We start from the raw sequence: 23621 nt of genomic DNA on the forward strand, positions 1-23621 counted from the left end.
TTCTGAGACAGAAACAGTGCCTGACACATAGTGCATATTAAATAATAGTAAGAGTAATGATAAATAGAGAATATTTACTAATGCTTACTATGGGCTACACACTTATTTAGGGGTTTTTTCCATGTATTATCTCATTTTAATTTTTACAAGTCTCTGACTTAGTACTATTACTATTTCTACTTAATAGGTGGGAAAAGTGAGGCACAGAAATGTTAAAGAACTTGCCTACACAGCTACCAAGTTACAGACCCAGAATTCTTACACAAACTGTTTGACTCTTGAACTTGGACTCTTAACTTCTTATTTCATTTATTTACTATTTAACATTCTATTGATATTCTCATGATTATTATTGTCATGAGGCACTCAATAAATACATACAAAAAAAAGCTGAAATAAGAGGTCTTTTCTTAAGATCTTCCCAGTACAATTTCATGCTTATATAATGAAGCTATGACATTTGATATGAATAAAAAATGCAACTGTCTTTTCATTTTTTTTTAAAAAAAAACAATTGTGGCTCACAGAGCTCCATATTATTCATTTTTCATCACTGTCTTGCCTGAGGGTTTCAGCCCCAGGCAAGTTCACTGTGGATTCGGTGAGACCAAGAAATGACAATGGAACATTTTGGGGGAAAAAGGGTTTATACCTGGCTTTACTCTCACAGCAGCAGCACAAGCACTAGGATCACATCTGCATCCAGAAGTCCGCAGGTCTATAACCCACCTCCATTTCTGCTTCCCCCCCAGCGCACTGGGCAGAGCTCTTTATAGAGTGACTCAGTCAATAATAGCTTATTGCCTGCAGGTGTGGGAGCAGTAATCTAACAGTAGGACAATTACACCATCAAGTAGTTGAGGCTCAGGTGAGGATCCTAGTCATAGGAACTTCAATTTTCCCCACAATTGCATAGGTTCAATAAAGGTTTTTTTACCCTAGAAAAAGATGTACACGCATAAGGACAATACTTATTGCTAGAAACTGATGCTGCAAAAGGAGAAACCTCATTCAGAAACAACTTTAACCTGAGCAGTCTCAAGTGGACTTCCTTTACGTTTCAAAGAAAGGATTGTAGGATATGATTTGAAGCACCTACCTGCTGTCCTTCCCTGCCTTCCCTAAATTGTTCTAGTTAGTTTAAAACCTCAGTCAAACTTGCCAGTTTTAAGTTTTTGTGTTAGCTTTTGTGGATTCTCATAAGTTAATCACAAATGGTTAGAAACATGTTTGATTTCCTCTCGGCAACCATGATCTTACGATGAGCTTATCCATCACAGTGTTCTGCACCACTGCAATTAGATAAACCTGAGCCAGGGCACTTGTCTTCAGGGAGTCGTCAGTCTAATTGGAAAGGTAAGACACACACAAGAAGCAATGGGGAGAACATCATACCCAGTGGACAGTTGTGTTCTTAGCTATGTGGACTTGCCTTGGGGACCACAAGAGTTCAGAAGAGAGGAAGATTCATGAAGGTCAGAGAAGGGAGAAAAGATATCATGGGAAACTGGGTCTTGCAGAGTGAATAGGAGTTGGATAAACAGAGAAGAGAGGGGAAATCCTTGAACATGGGGAAAGAACTGGCAATGGAATAAAAGTTTATGGGATCATAAAGACACTGATCTGGCTATCAGAAATATATTGGAAATTGATAAACAATAGGTGTCCATTAGCGAAGGGTATCTTTGAATAACAAGAACAATCAGAAAATATTTAGAGCTAGATGAACCCTTTGAGAGTATCTGAATTGAGCAATTCCACTCATAACAAATGATCTCGCCCCACATTTGTCTCTGGTTTATAATACTAGCCAAATCAAGCTCTCTGAAAGATCACTTTAGTTAGTTAAAAAGTTTTGGTTTTAAATTCTAAACCTGATTGGGACTTGGTCTTCTTCTGATGTTAGCTCATTACTAAGTTGCAAGACCTTGTAAAAGTTACTTACCCTAGTTGGGCCTCAGTTTCCACACCTGTAAAATAATCTAAGCTGAACCATTTGATTTTTAATGGTACTTTGAGCTCTAAGATTTGTTTACGATTCTTTCAGTAATTTTTGCTCCCACGTGGTATTTTATGATGTATGAACTCAGATGGATTTTCAGATTAAACTAACAGCCTGCGTTTCTCTTGATAGGATTTTTCTAAGTGGTATGCTAATGCATCATACCTTTGTGTGGCCCTGAACTATCAAATCATAAGAGCAAAGATTTTAAGGCTAAAATAAACCTTGCCAGATATAGGCTGAAATGGAAAATAGTGCTCAATCAGTTCCTGTCTTTACATAAATGGGATGATGTTGATGATGATAATAATGAAGAACATATGCTATTTCCTGAAGGCTTATTTTGTGCCAGGAATTTGGCATATATTATGTATCATTTATACAATAACACTCATGTAAGTTTATCTTCTAGTTATTGTACAAAATACAGACCTTCGGTGATTTTCCCAGTTACCAAATTCACCAATAGCAATGATGAGATTTAGTTTCAGGGCTGTCCACACACAAACCTGTGCAGTTTTTATTAGAAAATGGAGGATTTAGTGAAGGATTCAGGGGCAAACACTGCTAAAACTTAACATAGGTCCTGGTTTCATATGGAACTGGGAAAATTTGAAGGACATAGGAAAGACAGAAGAATTAGGCTTCTTAGAAATAATTAGGATTTTGAATTGTCTATTATGTTTAGGCCAGAAAGTCAAATACTATGGTTGGAATTTAAAAGGGACTGAGCAATCTTATGACTAATAATAGCATTTGTAGTCATGAGGATTGAGACAAAAAAGGAGTAAACAAGCTTTAAGGTCAAACATCCAGGACCAAGGGGTTAGCAAAATACTTGTTTCCCTCAAGTTCAAATGTCATGCAAAGTGATGCTGAGGACTGACTGCAGTTGTAGCTTATACCAATAAGAAGTTTTCTGAGGATGGGTGTCATGAATCATCTGACATGACAGGAAGGCCACCTACCACTTTCTATCTGGGTTTCTATTTTATTCCATCATTGTTGATAAGGTGTGTTGGTTGAAATTCTTACTAGTTTATAAGCTTTCTTGTGGCACATTTTAGAGCAAGCATATAAAAATTCTCCTGTCTGTATTATTAAACAGATCTATGTATTATCTTCAGAGAGTCAGTAAATTTGCATTTAGGCTGTAATCACTCTGACAGAATGTTTGTCTTAGAAGTAATTTTTTCCAGTGCAGCTCCCTGGGTACTTATTCAGGACTGTGGTCTGATGGATGAACTGCCGCAGACTGAAGGAATTCAGATAAACAGGGTGCTTCCTAACCAGTATGAGAATTGGAAAGCTCAGTGGAGTTTTGCATATGTTCACACACCAACTATTAGTTACAACTGATTAGTGCATGTTGCTGATTGTAAATTCTTCTCCCCTTAGATGGAAAGTGTTATGCCAGTGCAAGGTATAATTATTTTAGTAAGGCAATCTAAAAAGTGCATCAGAGTGAAGTTATGGATCTTTAATATTCTCTCCTAGACTCCATGAAATATGCAAATATAGTAGACTGTTAAGAGAAGCAATCTCCAGGAGTCCACCAGGCTTTGCAAATTGGTCTAAAGAGTCAATATCTTAGGTTCCCACCCGAATGCCATTTTTAGCATTCCCACTTACTAATGACTCATTCAAGTTGCACCTTTCAAGGAGCAAAGGAGGACTATCTAAAATCAGAATGCTTGCCTTTGTTTATTCTCTCACTTTTCTCAGATCCTGAGAAGAATTATTTTCTCTTCATTTATATAGCTCTGGTCCCAACAAATTTTTGTTTGTTCTGAGGTACATGCAGAAAAGGATTGCACTGGCAGGCTGTCATTATGGATACCAAGTGCTGGAAGCACACATAGCCTCTTGTATCTCAAGAAAACATGGAATAAAATGGAGAACAGTCATTAACAGGACTCACTCTACCTACCTGGCTAGGATTATTCATGAGGAGCTAGCTCAGGAAATGGCATTACCACCTACCCAATGGTGTAAACCCGGTACTTCAGAATCATTCTTGATTATCTTCTTTCCCTCATTTTCCATACCTAAGCCATCATAAGACATCAGGCTCTATTTTTAAAATATATTACTAGTATATTCTCCTCTCACTGTCTCTACTACTAGTCCAATCCAGCATTATTGCTCATTTGTTTACTGTGACAGTCTCTTAAGTGTTCTTCCTGGGGCCAATCTTATACCCCCATCCCACCTGACATCTCATTCTTCACCTGGCAGCCATATGGATTCATCAAAATTGTAAACCAGATCATGTCACCCCTCTGTCTCCAAACCCTGCAATAGCTTTTTGATGCACTTAGGATAAAACACAAACTCCTTTTAACCCCAAAAGCCCCACATGAACCTCCAACTCTATCTGAAAACCAGCTCAACTGTGCTCATTTTTCTGTGACCAAAATGACTTTCCTGTAACTCATCAAGCTTATTGCTCCATGTACTTTGCATTTACAATTTATTTGGCCTGGAATATTCTTTAAAAATTTAAATGAGTCAGCTCTGAGCCCAAGTGTAATTTCCCCAGAGAGCTCCTCCCTATGTAAAGGGGCTACTTCTCTCCCACATCATTCTTTATAGCATTCCACATTTATCTTTATGGCCTTGACATTATTTGAAAATATTTTGTGTATTTATTTGTTTTCTTATTTATTGTCTGTCTCTCTACTGGACTATGAACTCCTTCAGAGAAGGAACTTTGTCTTTTCTTTGCTGTATTCCCGGAGCCTAAAATCATGCCTCAAATATTTGTTGAATGAATAAATGGATGGATGGTTGGATAGATGAGTGATGGATAGACAGATAGAAACAGATCCCTGAGACTATTGCCAAGGAGCATGAAGGGAGTTGCTGACAGGTGGTCAGTAGGATGCAGAAATGTATTTAAGATGTAATAGCCCAAGAACAAAGGTCAGTTCCTCACATAGATTACATTTCATCATGTCTGTAGAGATTTTGGGAAGCACTAGATACCTACATTAAGAGCTCCATGAGTACTTTGTTTCCTTGAGAATCTGGAAACTTTCTGGGATTGGCTTTAGAAGGTGCTTCCTTTTCACCAGCTGGTCCTAAGGCTTATGCTTTACTTTCATAGCAGAGGGTGCCCTTGGGGAAAATAAAAAGAGTCATGACTTTGAGGTGGGTCAAGTTTTAGGAAGTCCACTAGAGCTCCTAATCAAAAACAGATGGTCTGGATACAAAAATAGCTAGAACTACTTGCATTACAGCCACAGTTGTGTAGTGGTGGTCTCTGGCCCCCTAGTCATAAATATACAAGTTTTTAAACACGTCCAGGAAGAGATATGTCAGGGGGTCTCTTTTAAAATGTGGAAATCTGAATCTGTCATTCTAATGTATCTATGGTTAGACTCTCCGTTGGATGTGTTTTCCATTTGCTGGATTTTAAGTGTTAACCCGGAGATACCTATGGACTGCCTTTTTTTCCTTTCCCCATCAGAACCACAATCTCCTGGCATTCTGTTTTTAAGCAGGAAGCCAGATTAAGTAAAACAGCTTCTCTCTGTAAAATAAATCCTCCAGTGGCCAGTCTGAGGCAAGTTGTCTCCTGTGCAGTGATACACTCACTCTGTATTTCGATGGAACACTGTGAATATTTCTCCTAATTTTATTTCCTTTACAAATCTACTCCCAGAGCCTGTAATGCTCTTAAACAGTAAGCAAAGCAATTACAGTGGCAACTTTATTCAAACAATACCACGGCTCCTTGAGAGAAGGATTAAACAGTTCCCAGGCAGCCATCGGCAGGTACTTAGCTCGTAGGAGGTTTCCCAGTGCCCGGGATCAACAACTGAAAGAAGGCTTTGGAGAGAAGGCACTGAAGGTCTTGACAAGTATGGAATTCTAGTATTTGCTGTAGGTTTACAGCTATATTCCACAGAAATTTGTGGATTCCGTTCTTGAGGGAGCATCTGGCGTCTGACAAGTTCCTGGGATAGCACAAAAAGAAGAGACTTTCTAGAAGTGTTTTCAGAAATGTTCTGTTCTAGTTTCCTCTTAAAACTTAAATAGGCTGTACATGGGACATGAAAAGACTGAGTGGTGGAAAGTGAAAAGGATCACTCTTGGTTAAGTTCGATGTACTGCATGGTATCCATGCTGACCCTGTCCTTACTGTTTGTGTGAACCAGGGCAAATTACTTGAATTTCTCTGTTCCTCAGTTTCCTTATCTGTAAAATGGGGACAATAAGAAGTGATTCTCAAGGTTGTAATCAAGGTTAACTGAAATAATGTTTGCAGAGCACACAGCAGATGCCTGGCACAACACAAGGACTCTATGAATGTTCAGTTTTTATCTCTATTTTCTCCCTTTCTCAGGTTGGACAAACTGTTCTCAGCATTGCTCTGACTTTTATTTCCCAAACTTGAGACAGAAAGGCATCCAACGTCTCCTATTGGGGTGCCCAACTGTCCCAGTTTGCTTGGGCCTGAGTGGTGTCCAGGAATGCCAAGCCTTTAGTGCTAAAACGAGGAGATACCTGGGCAAACAGGGCTGGGGAGTCACTCTGCCTTTGGAAAGGTACCATGCTAGGTACCATGTGAGGTCTTTCTTAGGCTAGGAAACCCTTCAAAAAACAGTCGCTTCTGATGCTCTTTGAAATCCACCTTGTTTCTGGGAAATCTTTGGGTCTTTTCACTTACATCATCTCTGTAGACATGGGGCAAAGGCAGAGTTGTGTTTCACTTGCCAAGAGTAAGTGGGATACTCTAGACGCCTTCAGCTGCTCAGTTTTCAACTCAGAGCTTATAAATCATGGGCCCGGATGTCCGGCAGGCTGGGAGGTGGACCAAGGAAAGAAATCAGGATAAACTGAAATGACTTTTGCCATTGGCTTGGCCAGCACACCTTGCCAAGAGGTTTTTCCCTCAATTTTAAACAGATCAGCGTTATAAGGGGAAATGTACTCCGTATGTTGCTCATGCATTTTTCCTCATTTTGCAAAACTGCTTCTATTAAAGTGACCCACTTTCCCTGCATTTTCAGCCTATAATTCCATTTTTATGTAACTATTGAATGATTATCACAATTTATTTTCTTTGCTTCCTCTTTTTTGTTGTTGTTTCTCAAAGTCAGAAGGCTTTCAAATCATCTCTTTACTCCCAAACCAGAAATGGAAGTGACTTCAGAAGTGAGATAATGAAGTGAACAAGCAGGGCCCCATCAATGCTGAAGATTTGTAGTTGGAAAAAAAAATGTCTAGGAAAGTCTTGGAATTGTCATCTTCAATTGCCCAGGGCAGCCAAATTTCTCAGGATGCTTAGCCTCACCATTTCTGGTTTGAGGACAGATTTGCCTTTTGGTACCCAGGTAGGGTTCCAAAATGTTGAATTTTATCTCCTATAGGTAAGGCCCTGGGGGAAGGTCCCAGAAATTATATGAGAAAACATAAGAATTTTTTTCTACCTTACATTCGCCCAATTCAAGAAATGATGACTTAATGGCAGATGCTATCAGATTCTTAACAGTAGGCAGGATAGGCCCTGGACACTTACAGCCAGGATGGTAACTTTACCACTTTCCATTTATAAGACTGTGAGCTCATGCTAGTAACTTAATGTCTCTAACTCTATCAGCTCCCCATGAAATAGGAATAATAATAATACCTGTGCCTGGCACAAGCATCATTATTAAAAATCAACAGACTGACTGTTCCTCCTGACTGTAGCTGACCAAGTGGATTAAACTCTTGGAAGTTCGGTGAAAGACTGTGTTTTACACTTGTATTTCATTAGTGAAATTCATTCAGTGTTTTTGGAATCTTGTTTATGGGGCACTGGCAACTTCGCTTAGTTTCACAATGTCCCTTTTATGCAGACAGAACTGGCATTCCTTAAAATACTTATAATTTTATTATTTTTCTGTATTAATCTCCTATTGGTGCTTGGAGAACACATGGAGATAACAGAGCTGTTCTGTTTTATATGTACGATGGCTTTCCCTTCGTCACAACCTGCTTCTCCCTGATGGATGCCACTTCTCCATGGGGTAAGGAGAGAGAATATTTGAGGAGTGGTCCAGCTGAAGTCTGGGAAATATCCTGGTTTCATACATGACAGTGTTTTGCTCCAGGATGCCTAGGTCATCTTTTCCTAGTTTAACATATAATCCAGAATTTTTTTTCTGGGATATAACCTTTTTAGAGAGTTCAACAGCCAGGCTCTACTTACACATGAGAAAGGAGTTGGGTGTGTGACTAAATGGAATTTCCTTATGTACCACGATCTCTCTTCAACTGAATTTTGACATAAATATTCCTTGTGTTTTCAGTTTGTTCTTAAATATCTTTCAAAAACAGCAATAGGCTCACCTGGGCAAAAATAAATATTTAATCACTAACAAAGTGTTTGTCATTACTCAGAACATTGATGGTGATCTCACAGGTCAGAGAGAACAGATATAAGGTCAGATTCCATATGGAAAGACACATGAGGCCTCTGCAAGTTCTGGGTTTTGACTAGATTCTTCATATAAACTTGTTTTAATGGCTTTATCTCTTTCTGTTAAAAATGGAAGTAGATTGACTCCTGAAATTAAGGATTCTTTAAAATAAAATAGCTCTGAAAAATTGATTTGCTTCAATTCAGTTCAACAAATATTTATTGAGCATCTACTAGAAGCTAGGAAGTGCCAAGGTCTTAAAACTCAGCAATGTCCCTATCCTGATGGAGCTTCTGGTCTGATGTAGGGGATAGGTGTTAAGTCAATCAGCAGTATGACGCTGCGGTTCTCGGGAGCTGCGGGAGGTCAGAGCCAGGGATGAAGTCACAGCATACAGCAGAAGTTCTCACACTTTCACGTGTACATGAATCTTCTGGGAATCTGTTAACATTCAGTTTTCTGGGCCCTTATTCTGATGCAGGTGGTCTATGACTCATACTTTAGGAACACTAATCTAGTGTGTCATGAAAGGCTGCCTTGAGAATTGAAGCTCAACCAATATCTAAAGGGTAAGAAGGCGCTGCCTTTCTAACTGGTGGTTTGAGGAAGAGCTAGCTGTCCAGGCAGATAAGAGCAGGATACGTTAGAGATGGGGCAAAAGGGACACAGAATGATGGGCTTCATTCCATGGGGGGGTCCTAAACCTGGCGAGTGCAGGGAAAGAGTCCTAGTTACATTGCCTCCAGGCATGGGTCTGAGGAAAATAACCTTTCCTTAGGGTCCCATTCACAGGTAAGCATTTGGAAAGCAAGGCCTAGTTTTCCAGGCAATACTTCCTAACACCAAAAGGGACAAAAAAAACAATTAGGAGAAAGGAAGGGAAAGTATGCACCCTGGGTCTAATTTCACCTTCAGACTATTCCCACCACTGGGGAAGGAGTGGTTGGAAAATGCCTTCCAAAGCAGAATTCGGTGATATAGTTAGAAAATTATCTCTTCCTAGAACATTTTGTGAAATTCTGCTGTGAGGTGTCAACAGGTCTTTGTGGAGCTCTCTCCAGCCGAGATCGACTGACATGTAAAATACAGCAGAGTTCCAAAAAAGCCACTGTAAAATCTCAAGTATGTGGAAGAAGTTTGGTGTACTTGCCAGTATGGTTTTTCCAAAAAAGAAAAATTCTGCAGTGATCAAAGAAGGGTAGAGGAAGTAGGCTCTATACTCTGGTGGAAAGTTTTATCATCAGAATAATTCAAGCTGGTGATTTTCTGCAAGGCAAGTCAATAGGTCAAGTGAGAGGTGTGAGTATCTGAGCTTTTAATGTGAGGCAAAGGAGAATGGAGACCCGGTGATAAAGGAGAGATGAGGAATTAGGGGCAGACAGACCACAGACTGTCTTGAGCCTGTTGCTGGCGTCTTGTTTAGTTTCCAGTTCTAGGATAGAAGGTGCTTGAGGCTTCCTCAGATGCCTGCTCGCCATGTCTTTGCAGCAGCCTTGTCTGTCAGAGGAAGATCGGGAACAATGTCTGGGCAGCACAAGTAACACTCTGGGCTTCCCTGAACACTTCTTTTAAATGGAGGCTGACCCAAGGAGGAAAGAAGTCTGAAATGGTAGTTCCAGGAATGTGTGTTGGAGGTGAAAGATGAGGTGAGGGGGGTGTTGGAATTTTTATAGACAGGAAGCCCTCTGGAGTGAGACTCTTAGGTTCAAGTCCTGACTGCACCACTCAGAATCTCTGCGATCTGCGGAGAGTGCCTAACCCATCTGCATCTCTGTTTCTATATTTGCAAGACATTCAAGAGTGTCTAATTCATAGGGTTGTTGGGGGGATTAAAAGAATGAAAGGTAAAGTTCTCATAGCAGTATCTGCACATAGTAAGTGCTTAATAATGCCAATTATGATTTTATTAAACATGTATACACAGTTGTAGACTAGCAGGCTTTTATTTTTATTATTTATTTTTATTTATCTTATATTTTTCTTACTTGATGATGCTTTGTCCAATTTTCTCTCTGGGGATTATGCCCCAAGTTAGGTGGGGCCTGGGTCCAATCATGTAGATTCTCTGACTTTTCTACACCCCTACCTAATGGGTCAGGACCAAAATGGAATAGAAATGACGGACAGCCCAGTGACTACTTCCTGAACACACCTGCTGGGCTTCCTGGGGTATGCCTTGTCCTCCTGAAGAAATGATGGGTCATTACAGGCTGAAGCAAGGAAGATAATGTTCAGCTTTCTGAGGTTTTGAAGCTGTTTGGTTTCACCACTAAGAAAAACTGGGAGGTGCTTTCCAGATAGATGTGAAATTGAACACCTGGTGCTGTTGCAGGGCCTGAGGGCCTGGTTATGTTGCCCAGGCTTCTCCTCAGACCAGCACAGCCCTGCCCCTCAGTGCCAGCAGTGGTGTAAGTGGGTTAATTGCGTGTGTTAAGTTTCATAACTGATCATGTTTCTCTTTTCACATGGCCCGCTAGGAAGATCCAGGCCCTATCTGTGGCTTGCTTCTTGCAACTATAGAGCAAGTCATGGCGCATGGCTGGTGTGCCCCCTTTCTCTATACTCCATTTCACTTTTCTACCCTTAGCTCCTCTTTGCCTCATCTTCTTCACTTTTCTTTAATCTAGGTTATCTTACTACATTGTCTGCATCATTATAAACTGACCCAAATCCTTTTGGAACAAGGAAAATTAAACATTTAAATAACACATATTATATAAATCAATCCAAGGCATTCATCATTCAACAAAATTCATGTGGATCCTGATAGCTCCTTTACATAAATTTAGCTCTCTTCCTGAGTTCTTTATATGAGAACAACCCTCTTGCAATGATTCCAAGAAAACCCAATATTACTTATAAACAGCCAAGTGTATATAATTTTCTTAAGTAGCTACCACATTTACCATTACAGAGATGTAAAGGTCAGGTCTGAATTAATTAATTATTTAGAAATGACATGAAAATACGCACATGAAGGTGGCTGAATTGATGTAACTTGTGCTCTTTGGAGAAGGTAGCTGACATATTCCAGACTTCCCAGTCCTAACCAGCCGAGGAGTCTGAACTGTTTATTGTGGTCAAATATAAAGGATATTTGGTAAGAACACAAGGCCATCAGTCTGAAAATGTGTTCAGAGTGTTGGAATTCTAACCCTGGAATTCTATCCAGGGTTCAGCAATTTCTCTCCATTTTTTTGTGGGGTGGGGGTGACTCCAACATCAGATATGGTTGAGCACCTTGCATTTTAGAAAATGACCCTGAACTTCCAACTTTCCTTAGCTGGGTTCTAGGTAGGGAAAAAAAATGAAAAGAAAAAAAAACACTCAGGAAAAAAATTGATTTTCATTGAGAAAATTTCCCCTGTTCTTTCAAGTAAGATTATGTTAGGAAAATAGAGGACCTGAGCTGGAGATGAACATCCTTTCCAACTATCAAGAGTTCACACTGTCACTGTTTTTCCAGTATTGAGGAGGGCAAGTGCAAACACAAACCCATGTGGTTTTTCTGGTGGGGCCATGGGGAGAATAAGACTAAGTTGCCCTTTGCTTTTCTGAGGTGTATACACAGGCTACATATTTTTCCTCACCTAACAGTAATTTATTTAGTTCACTATAGTTATGATTAAGGACCATATGATTTAGACTTCTTCCTAAAATACCTAAGATGTTTATAAAAACATAAAATATGAAGAGATAGAAGAAATAATGTGTGCTGAGAAAAAAATATGTTGGCATTTTAAAACAGGTATTATTATTTCTTTTAATATTTGTTCTATGTTGTTAAGATGTTGAAGTTTGGTGAATTGGATAAATAAATGATTCTTCAGCTTTTAATTTTTTCATCATGCTCCCAAAAGGATCCTAGTTGGGGGGCAGGAGTTCATTCAACCCCTAAATTAGAATGAAGTTCCCCTGCTTCTTTAAAAAATGAGCTTTTGGCTTCTCCCAATTTTTGAAACATAAACCATGTTCTTTATGTGCAGACTGTTACGTAAATCAAGTGATCTGCCTTATATTATAGTTTTCTCAATCACTACTGTGATAAATATTTCTCTTGGGGCCTTTATAAAAATGCCATCACATAAGCTTTTCCCAGTCCGCAAATAATTCAATTACAAAGAAAGGGAGAGAAATAAGTAAAATCAAATGTTATGTAGTCTCTTCTTCTGGATGTTCATGCTGTCCTTAAATTAAGGAGAAGGCAGCATGCAAATTCTAATAGAGGAAGAATACAAGAAACTGTCTATATACTACTGGGAAGAGTTCCCAATGGCATAAATCAGTAGTCAGGAACTCAGAACATAGATTGCCTATAGAAATTATGGAGGTTGGGCTCTAGGATGGTCCTCAGAGGCCCACTTAATTCAGAACAGAGACCCCATAAATTTGTTAAATGAATAAAACTCTTGCAGTGAGTTAGCATATCAGAACTACTGGGAATTCTAATGGGAAACCAGGTTTGAGAATCAAATAACTCTATTAGCTTATTTTGGGGGTTGGAGGAGAAGCAGAATAGCATGTAGATGAAGTTGTCATATGTTTCCCATAGAGGGGCATAGAGTCCTGCCTGTCAAATCTGAAAGATAGCACCCTCCTACATGCCTTGCTGGGCAGCTCTTCCACGTTTTAATATCTTCTTCCCCAAACTCCCTCCTCAGATGTCTAGTACCTTCTTATCTTACTGTCCTTAGCTGCCTCCTGGGTAGCTTGCCTTGGACTGTCACCCCATTCATGTGATCTATGTTCAAAATTGGCTGGCTCAGCCTTTCTCCTCTCAAATCAATCAAAACTTTGGCTCTGTGAATGTAGGGGCGCTCCAGCTGGGTGAGAGGACAGAGCCCCTTCACACTCCTCGAGGTGTATGTATGCGGTTGGCAAGAAGCGGATGGGTAGCACAGAAGTGTGCTAAGTACAGTAAAATGACTCAGGTCACTCACAGTCTGGAGGGCTCGGAGAGACAATGGGAGAAATCTGGCTGGTAGAAAGGAGTGAGCGCTGAGGCCAGTCAGAGCTGCCTTGAAACAAAGCTCAAGATTGCTCTGAGAAGTAGGGGAAGCGGCCTGAGGACTCGGTGCTGTTATCAGCTACTGTATTTGCATTTCTTTCCTACTTTTTAATATGAAATATATAAGCCTTGTTCTCTGACAAGGTTGTAAATTCCCTGAGTGTAGGAAAACCTTATATGTAATACTTCTTTAGCTTTCCCTTCAAAGCGTTAAGGCATTCAGTAGATTCTTTTTGAGCTGAATTGGGTTTTATTATCTGGTGAGAATCATTTACTTAACAACAATTTCTAAAAAATAAATGAAAAAAAACCCAATATGCTTGAAGTACAATTTTGATTACATAATTAATGTATAGTCACTAATTTTAACCTAATTATTTATGTAAACATCTTATATGATCATTTATGTAAGAAACTGGCTGTTTACTAATACTACAAATTCTAATTTTGAGAGTTCTAAAACTTTGGCATATCACAGAAGAAACTAATTATGGTATTTTTTGGATGTTCAAAGATGGTGTTGAAAAGATTTAATGGTAATAACTCCATCTTCCAACTTTTGGAGTTTAATTTTTTAAAGAGTTGTAGAGGAGAATTGACATGATTATAAAGAAATTTTGTGGAGAATTTCTTTACAAGTTTTAAGTAATTGGAGAAACCTGAGTTGTCTAGGAATGATGGTTGAGAATCACTGGTGAGTGATTGACAGAGTGACCACTGAAAGGGAATCTCAGTCCTTTCCATGTTTCCCTTAACTTTGCACCATTCAGGCAAAGAAATGTGTAAGGCTCCCTTCGAGTATTGCAGTTGGGAGTTTCAGTACCTGCTACAATGTTATTAGGTTCTGCTAATAACTCTTATATTCCTGACTTGTAATAGACCTTCCCTTTTTTTTAAACAATGTGACAAAGCCAGTATTTCTGACTCATGTCTACAAAGTGCAATACAGTCCATGAAATAATGGAAATGGAATGAAGCAAAATGATGCTTCTTCCTGCAATTAGAGCTACCCTAGATTTCCATCCAATGATATTTGCATACATTTTCCTTGCCTCAACCTTTGGCATCTTTTCTTGAAAAGTGGTAGAGTCTAGAGGTTAATACATGACCTCTGTGCCAGGTTGCCTGGGCTATAATCCTGGTTCTGCTATTTATCATCTGTATGACTTCTCTGTCTCAGTTTCGCCATGTGCAATATGGTTACTAGTACGAATCACATCATTCACAATCCCCAAGTGAGTTAATACAACATCTGTTCCTTCCTCTTTAAAGTCTAATCTAAACAGCAGCCAGAGTAATTCTTTTAAAACATGAGTCAGGTCGTATCACCCTCCTCAATGCTCCCACTGAATCCCATCTCCATCAGTGTGAAAGCAGAGGTCCTGGCGATGGTTCACAAGGATCTGCACGGACTTCTCTTGCCTCAATTCTGTCATTCTTCCTTTTGCTTACAAAACTTCAATCCCACTGGCTTACTTGCCATTCTTCAAACCTAGCAGGCATACTCCCTGCCAGGACATTTGTACCTGCTGTTCCCTCTGTTTGAAACACTCTTCCGTAGAAATCTTCATAGTCCCTTCCCTTATTTCCTTTAGGTCTTTGCTCAAGTGTGAACTTAACAGAGGGCTTTCTTCACTATATCTATAGGAAAGCAACTCCAGGTTCAGGTTCAAGGTGGTATGTAGGAAGACCCTGAACTCACTTCCTCCCACAGATACACAGAGTCTACTGCTACATATGGAACAATTTCCTCCTAAGAAAACCTAAGTCTGGCTGAGTGATGACTAGATACTAGGTAAATAAGAAGAAAACCATATCAAACTGGATACAAGAGGCTGGGACACAATCTCACCATAAACCACACCCCAGGTGTGGTGATCCACAACAAGGAGGCAACTCAAAATCCAGAGTTCTTCCTGAGGAGCAAAGGGTTCAACCCCCACAGTAGACACCTCAGGGTTTAAAACATGCACTTCAGGGATGAGCTGCCAAAACTAATTTTGAAAACCCTTGGGGCTCACATCCCAAGGCCCAGAAGATGGAATGAATCTTTCTGGGAGGGAGCTCTTCAGCGGCCTGTGTGCTCAGATTTAATTTACATGCCCAAGGGCCCACTCAGAGGTTGCTGATCACACCCAGAGTTAAAGCATAGAAGGCTCACTTGCTTATATTAAAATCTTAGCCTGAGGGGCAGGCATAAAATTTGGTGTACACATCTGGGAACCTTCTAGAACACTCTCCCTGGACAGAGACTGGTGGGTGCCATTTTTACACTTTCTCTTTGATATGCTCCAAAGCACCAGCATCTCCCACAAGGGAGCCTTTACACATGTCTAATGTCCTGATTTTTGTGACAGATACCCAGGGGACACCTGCAGGTTGTTTGGCTCTGGCAGCCAGTGGGGCTTATGCTTGCAGCCCCACAAGTCTGTAGATTTGTGTACTTTCAAAAGCTACTGAGGGTCTGGCTTCCAGTCAGCCTGAATCTAGGTGCTAGGTCCCTTTGGAACACTGACAGGTCTTAACACATCCTCCCAACTACTAGCAAGTATTAAAAATATATTAACTGCTTGGACAAGCACAGATGTTTGACAGACCAATAGCTGAGGCAGGGCTGAATGAAAAGTTTCATCTCCTACATCAGACCACTCTCTTCAAGCCTGGGAGAGGTAGCTATTTCATCTACTGTGTAGAAACCAACAGGAGTCTGTTTCAAATGAAAGAACCAGATAAAATCTCAGAAAAAAACCTTAATGGTAAGTAATTTACCTGATAAGGAGTTCAGAGTAATGGTCATACCGATGCTCAACAAACTTGAGAGGACAGTGTACAAACACACTGCGAACTTCAACAGAGAGATGGAAAACATAAAAAACACCATATGGAAGTCACAGAGATAAATGATACAATAACTGGATAGAAAAACACACTAGGGGGATTCCATAGCACACGAGATGAAGCAGAAAAAAGGATCAGGCAACTCAAAGACAAGGCAGTACAACTCATCCAATCAGTGCAGCAAAAAGAAAAAAGATTGAAAAAAGTGAAGATAGCTTGAGGAACTTACAGCACAATATGACTTTCACATTATAGGGCTTCCAGAAGCAGAAGAGAGAGAGAAAGGAGCAGAAACCTTATTTGAAGAAACAATGGCTGAAAACATCCCTGACTTGGGGAAAAGAAACAGACATCCAGATTACAAAAGTCTGGAGAGTTCTGAGTAAGACACTCACATTAAGACACATTATTATTGAACTGTCAAATGTTAAAGACAAGAAAAAAAATCTTAAAGGCAGCAAGAGAAAAACAACTTGTTATATATAAGGGAAACCCTATAAGTCTTTCAACAGATTTTTCAGCAAAAAATTTGCAGGGAGTGGCATGATTCAAATTGGTAAGAGAAAAATCTTCCAACAAAGAATACTCTACTTGGTTATTATTCAGAATTGAAGGAGAGATAAAGAGTTTTCCAGACAAGCAAAAGCTAAAGGAGTTCATCCCCACTGAACAGGTCCTTCAAGACATATTAAAGGGACTTCTTAAAGCTGAAAAGAAAGGGCACTAATTATAACAAGAACATGAAAGAATAAATCTCACTGGAAAACTAAATATATAGTAAAGGTAGTGGATTAATTACTTATAAAGCTACTATAAATGTTAAATGACAAAAGTAGTAAAAGAAATAACTATTTTTTTTTACTACTTAGTAATTAGTAGTAAAATTAGTAAAAAGATGCACATGATAAAAAGACATAAAATGAGACATGAAAAACAAAGTGGGGAGGGAGAGTAAAGATATTGGGCTTTAGTACATCAAACTTAAGCTGTTATCAACTTAAAATAGACTGCCATAGATACAAGTTATTATATGTAAGCCTCATAGTAACCATGAAGCAACACCCTGAGGTAAATACACATAAACCTATAAATACATAAAAGATAAAGACAAAGGAATATAAGCACACCACTAAAGAAAGCTGTCAAGTCACAAAGGAATAGAGCAAAAGGAGAAAGGAACAGAGAGCAATTATAAAAATAGCTAGAGAATAATTAATAAAATGACAATACACTGTTTTGATTGTTACACAGCTTTGTAATTTGGATGCCTTTTATTTCTTCTTCTTGCCTAATTGCTCTGGTTAACTTCTAATACCTCCATACACAAAATTAACTCAAAATGGATTAAAGACTTGAATATAAGACTTGAATCCATAAAACTCTTAGAAGAAAACATAGACGGTAAGCCCCTTGACATAAGTCTTGGTGATGATTTTTTTTGAATCTGATACCAAAGGCAAAGGCACATACATATCAATAATTGCTTTAAATCTAAAGGATTAATTTCTCCAGTCAAAAGATGTAGAGGGTTGAATGGATAAAAAAACAAAAACCACTTATATGGTGCCTACAAGAGACACACTTCAGGTGTAAATACACACACAGGCTGAAAAGTGAAAGGATGGAAAAAGATATCCCATGCAGACAGAAACCCAGAGCAAGCTGGGACAGCTACACTTACACCACACAAGAGACTTTAAAACAAAGACCATATGATCACCTCAATAGATGCTGAAAAAGCTTTTGCAAAGTTCAATGTCCATTCATGATAAAAACTCTCAGCAAAGTGGGTATAGAGGGAACATAACTCAACATAATAAAGGTCATATATAACAAGCCCACAGCTAACATACTTACTGGTGAAAAACTGAAATCTTTTCTTGTAGATTAGGATCAAGACAAGGACCCTACTTTCACCATTTTTATTAAACACTGTATATTCTTGGCTCCTTTGTTGTCAATTAATTGACCACATATGCATGGGTTTATTTCTAGGCTCTCTATACTGTTCCATTGATCTGTGTGTCTGTTATTATGCCAATACATTGTTTTGATTGTTACACAGCTTTGTAATTTGGATGCCTTTTATTTCTTCTTCTTGCTTAATTGCTCTGGTTAACTTCTAATACCTCCATACACAAAATTAACTCAAAATGGATTAAAGACTTGAATATAAGAATTGAACCCATAAAACTCTTAGAAGAAAACATAGACGGTAAGCCCCTTGACATAAGTCTTGGTGATGATTTTTTTTGAATCTGATACCAAAGGCAAAGGCAACAAAAGCAAATACAAATGAGCAGGAGCACTTCAAACTAAAGAGCTTCTGTACAACAAAGGAAGCCATCAACATGGCTGAAAAAGCAACCCACTGAATGGGAGAAAACCTTTTCTAATCATATATCTGATCATATACCCCAAATACATAAAAAACTCATACAACTCAATAGCAAAAAACCAAACAATCTGATTTAAAAAATGGGCAGAAGATCTGAACAGGCATTTTTCCAAAGAAGGCATACAAATGGCAACAGGTACATGAAAAGAAGCTCAACTTTGTTGATCATCAGGAAAATGCAAATCAAAACCACAATGAGCTATCACCTCACACCTGTTAGAGTGGCTATTATCAAAAAGACAAGAAATAACAAGTGTTGGTGAGTATGTGGAGGAAAGTGAACCTTTGTGCATTGTTAGTGGGAATGCAAATCAGTGCAACTATGAAGTGTGAAGGTTCCTCAAAAAATTGAAAATAGAACTACCATATGCCCCAGCAATTCCACTTTTGGGTATTTATCTGAAGAAAATGGAAACACTAATTCAAAAAGATATATGCACCCCCATGCTCAATGAAGCATTATTTACAATAGCCAAGATATGGAAACAACTTAGAAGTCCATTGATGGATGAATGGATAAAGCAATTGTAGTTACATGTATACAATGGAATATAATATTATCCAGCCATAAAAAGAAGGAAATCTCACAAGTCTTGACAACATGAATGAACCTTGAGGGCATTATGCTAAGAGAAGTAAGTCAGAAAGAGAAAGACAAACACTGTATGACCTCCTTATATGCGGAATCTTCCCTTCACCCATCCCTCCCCCCACCAAAAAAACCTATCTCATAGATACACAGAACAGATTGGTGGTTGCAAGAAGTGGGAATAGAGGGCAGGAGAAATGGGTGAACTGTTTTTTTTTGCCTTAAATTAATTGAATAAAACATTCAAAAATCCCTCTGCCCCGCAATAGTACTTAACCAAATTTAAGACTCAGTATATTTGCCAATTATCAGTTTTGTTTCCATAGCTATCCAACACATCAATTAATTTAACAAACCAGAAAAACAACTCTACCTGGAAACACCTCTTTTCTTCCCTTTCATTTTTCCATAGCACTTTACCACCTGACATGTATGCATCTACATGTTTGCTTATTATCTGCTTCCCCACTAGAATGCAAGCTTCATGAAAGTAGGAGCATTTTCTTTCACTACTGAATCTTCAGCATCTAGAACAGTGCTGCATGAGTGTTTGTTGAATGAATGAATGCACTTAGGACAGTAGCTGCTACACCTGAAATTACCTGTTGTTGCCCTCATCATCGTTGTCATCATCACCATCATCTTTATTTATTTCACGTGAATTGCAGTCACCCCTGGATTGTCTCCAAAACATTAGGGGCCAAAAAACTCTTTTTTCAGTGGAAATGATAACTGATCTTTATATTCTCTCAGGGCAGTAGTCATTCCTTAGCTGTAATTACTACAGGCAAGTAGACTTTACATGGATTTGCCCCTTGTATATTATGGCATGCCAATGATGCTTTTAATATGGGTAAGGCCTGGTTTATGCAACACTGTGAAGCAGATTAAGTTTGGCATACATCTCTCCTTTCTGTACTTATCTCTCTTTTCTCAGCTTTCTGTCACTTAGATCAAGGCTTTATTTCTTCCAATTCAGAGTTAACTGTTAGTAACTTAAACTATCTTCTCTCCTAGCATGTTTGAATTTTAAGATGGGACACTACAAATATAGTAATCCTTAATCTGATGCTCAGAATCGCTAATGTAGGAAGATATTGATGAGTGGTAGGGCCCAGGGAGGCAGACGGGAGGTCTTTCCATCAAACCGGAAATGACATTGTGGGGGAGACTTGCATGGCTCATGCATAGTTAGTAGCTTGGATCACCTCAGTCACTTACAGGCTCACTCCTTCTGAATAAAAAAAGTATGAGAGGGAAGAGGACAATAACACCAAGTGCTTTCCAGTGAATCCTTTCATTTTTTTAAAGTAATAACTGGTGCAGTGAAAAGAGCATGGGGTCATGAATTACAAGTCCTGGCCTGCCTCTAATTAAGAAATACTAGTATTTCACTGCAAAAGGCCTCAGTCACATGGGGTATAATTGCTAATGACCTCCCAGATCTAAAACTGATGATTTCTAGAGTTCCATAATTAAATGCAAATTCATAGCTGAGGTTTTTTTTTTAGGAGGGAAGCTGAAGGTGGACATAAATTTTCATAAATGCCATGGGTTATAGTGCCATGGTATTCAGAGGCAGACGAGAAAGGATCCGGCAATTCAAGAATAATTATTAAGTTCAACTTTAAAGAGGACAAAATTAGAAGGCTAATATGTCTCAGTTAGTGACGCTTCTACTTCCTCAATGTGTCTAAGTTCCTTTTTCTGTACCACAGAGGGTGAGTTTCCTAGAAGTTAAGGAGAATAAATAACTCTGGTACAGGGTTGTATCCTACTGACAGTGAAATGCTCTGCTACTAAAGGACATGCTTCTCTTTTTCTGTTAAGGAAAAAATGTCACCCATGAAGTCCAGGGGTAAAGCTTTCTAAGGGAAAGTTTGTACTTTGTCCACCCATATCATATTGTTTGGTTCTAGTCAATGCCATTATTTTTTTTTATTGTTTTAAATGGGACAAATATTTTAGGCAGAAAGGAAAGCACAAGCATGAGATCTTTCACTATATTGTATATGTGTTTTGTGAAAGGTAAATTGAAACCAAGTACATTCAAGGCTGATATTTTGCTAAACAGATGAAATTAAATATGAGTTTTCTGTTTCCCAGTTTCCTCTGCAGGGGTGTTGCTATGGCTTCAGGAGCTCTCCAGTGAGCTTGTCCACTGGTCCTGACAAGAGGAAAATAAACTTGTACTATTGTCTAAATATTCCTCTTGTTTTGCCTTTTCTTATGAACAGGTTCCTTCTGAACTTGGGAACCCAGTGCAAAATCATGAAGCTATGGGGAGAATAGTGGGGAGCCTACACACAGGAGGCTACTGAAACTACTGAAACTTTCTAAGTGAAAGTCAGACAACCTGCATGTCTGTAGACATGCAACTTCTCCTAAGTAAACAAAATGTGGTCCAGATGCCCAGCACACACACCACCAGATGAGTGTGTGTGTATCCATATGTACCTGCATGCAACACAACACAACTCAAAGGATGCTTCAGCAATGTGGCTTGGGAGTGACAGTGTGTCTGAGTGTGGGTCTCACAGATTCCCTAATGAGCTGGTTTGAGAAAACTAAAAAACAAGTACCGTTTTCTCTCAAGGTTTTGGAAAAGCTTTGGTAAAAATGGAGAAGAGGCAGCCTGATTGATTTAGCAGAGTTAGGACTATTCCTCCTCATTCTGTCTTTGATGAGCTGGAGGTTAAGGCTAGAAAGTGAGGAAGATGAGATGTGAGGATTCATCTTGTCTGACAGTAGAAGATGGTGAGAAAATTGCTGCTCTTTCAAGTGAGACCTCTCGCCCTGTGAGGGTCAGATGAGAGTCAGGTGCACAGCTGTGCCCTGCGTGGCAGCCTGGCATTGGCAACCTGCAAGCCTGAGCTGGGAGCTCTGAGTATCGGTGCTGGACCTCTTCTGCCTGCACTGGCTTTAGGGCCTGGAGCGTGCTCTTCAACAATCTGGGCCTCAACTTCCCTGTTAAAAGGAAGTTCGATAGGACGCTCTCTGAGGTTCCCCTGTGCTCCTGTACCTTGTTGCTGGCAGCTTGGCTCCCAGAGCAGCAGCATCTACTTCACTTGCGAGTTTGTCCTTAATGAGGGCAGAGTCCTCACCCCAGACTAAGTGCGTCAGAATCTGTCTTTTTATGACATGGCAGCTGGTTCATGTTCATGTGCATATTAACTTTTGGGAGGCATTTCTCTAACATTCTTTTTTACTCATCTAATTATTTCATCCACAATCATGAATTTCAACAAACATTATAAGCATGAATTTATATTGTTTATGACTAGATTATTTAATCTGCACTTGAAAGAAGTAAGAAAGAATGTGTATGTGTATGTGAGAAAGAGAGACAGGAGGGTGAGAGGGGGGAGGGAAGAGATTTTTTGCTTAGAATGGGGAATTAACTAGATTTTTACAAATAGATTTTTAAACTTTCTCAACTTGACTTTTTGTTTAGAATGGAAGCTTAACTATACTTATGCTTAGAATGGAGAAAGCCTTGTGATCACAGTGAAAACTTATTGATAAAGTAAAATAAAGCCTAGGAGAGAATTACCTTTAAAGGTTCTTCAATTTGAAGCTCTCAGATACTTTTTCAACAGCATTATCTGGAAAGTACTACTCAATTATGTTAAAATAAAATAACTGTTGTGTATTCTTTCTGTCCAAACACAGTGCTAGTGCAGAGGACAGAGATGACATATTATTCCAAGAGTCTAAAATATGAGTAGGAAGGGAAAGTGGAGATGATATAGCCTATCTCAGTAAAAGTAAGCACAGAGAGATTTGCAAGCTCTGTCCAGTGTCACACAGGTAACCCAGAGGCAGAGCTAGGACAAGAAAAAAGGCCTTGGAAGGTAAATAGGGGGTTTTGAAGTTCAGAGTCTGTTGCAATAGTTGAAGTAAATGTTACTGAGTGTTGGTCACGATGTTGGCAGCGTGAATGGAGGAGAGGATATAGATGAAGTAGAAATGGCTGAAGTAGAGTCTTTAGGACTTGGACACTTGGCTGCAGGAGTGAATGAGGGACAGGAACCTTAGGTGGCTGTAAAATTGTGAGCACATGTGATGGAGAGAACAGCATTTTTAATGAAGAGAGTGATGTGGCAAAGGGAGGTTTTAGTATTGAATGTCAATTACATGGAAAAATTCAGAAGTTAGCCTATGTGGCTATCCTGCCAGTGGTACTTGTTTCTGTTTCTCACAGCCTTCCTCACTTTTGCCATGGTCCTTCGCTTCTTCAAATTTGACTTCAGTGGCATCTGCTTCTTCTACAGAGCCTTTCATGACAGTAAAACCTTACTCTTCCTCTGAATGTTTGAAGCACTTGTTACCTGTCTCACTTATCAAGTACTTAATGATATAGAGCTGTAGGT

At 39.2% G+C, this 23621-nt stretch overlaps 1 protein-coding gene across 3 annotated transcripts in view; it reads right to left on the reverse strand.

Moving 5' to 3' along the window:
• COL8A1 (collagen type VIII alpha 1 chain) overlaps nt 1-23621 on the reverse strand; it is a 133469-nt gene that overhangs the window by 60785 nt on the left and 49063 nt on the right. The window contains exon 1 of one of the 3 annotated variants that reach the window (XM_073231772.1): nt 4995-5147. The exons of the other annotated variants lie outside the window; for them this stretch is intronic. The gene's annotated coding sequence lies outside the window, so the exon portion shown is untranslated. Of the gene's footprint in view, nt 1-4994; nt 5148-23621 lie in introns of those variants that run through there. 3 annotated transcript variants of the gene reach the window in all.

Source organism: Manis javanica, chromosome 3 (assembly GCF_040802235.1).
Source record: "Manis javanica isolate MJ-LG chromosome 3, MJ_LKY, whole genome shotgun sequence".
NCBI classification, from domain to species: Eukaryota; Metazoa; Chordata; class Mammalia; order Pholidota; family Manidae; genus Manis; species Manis javanica.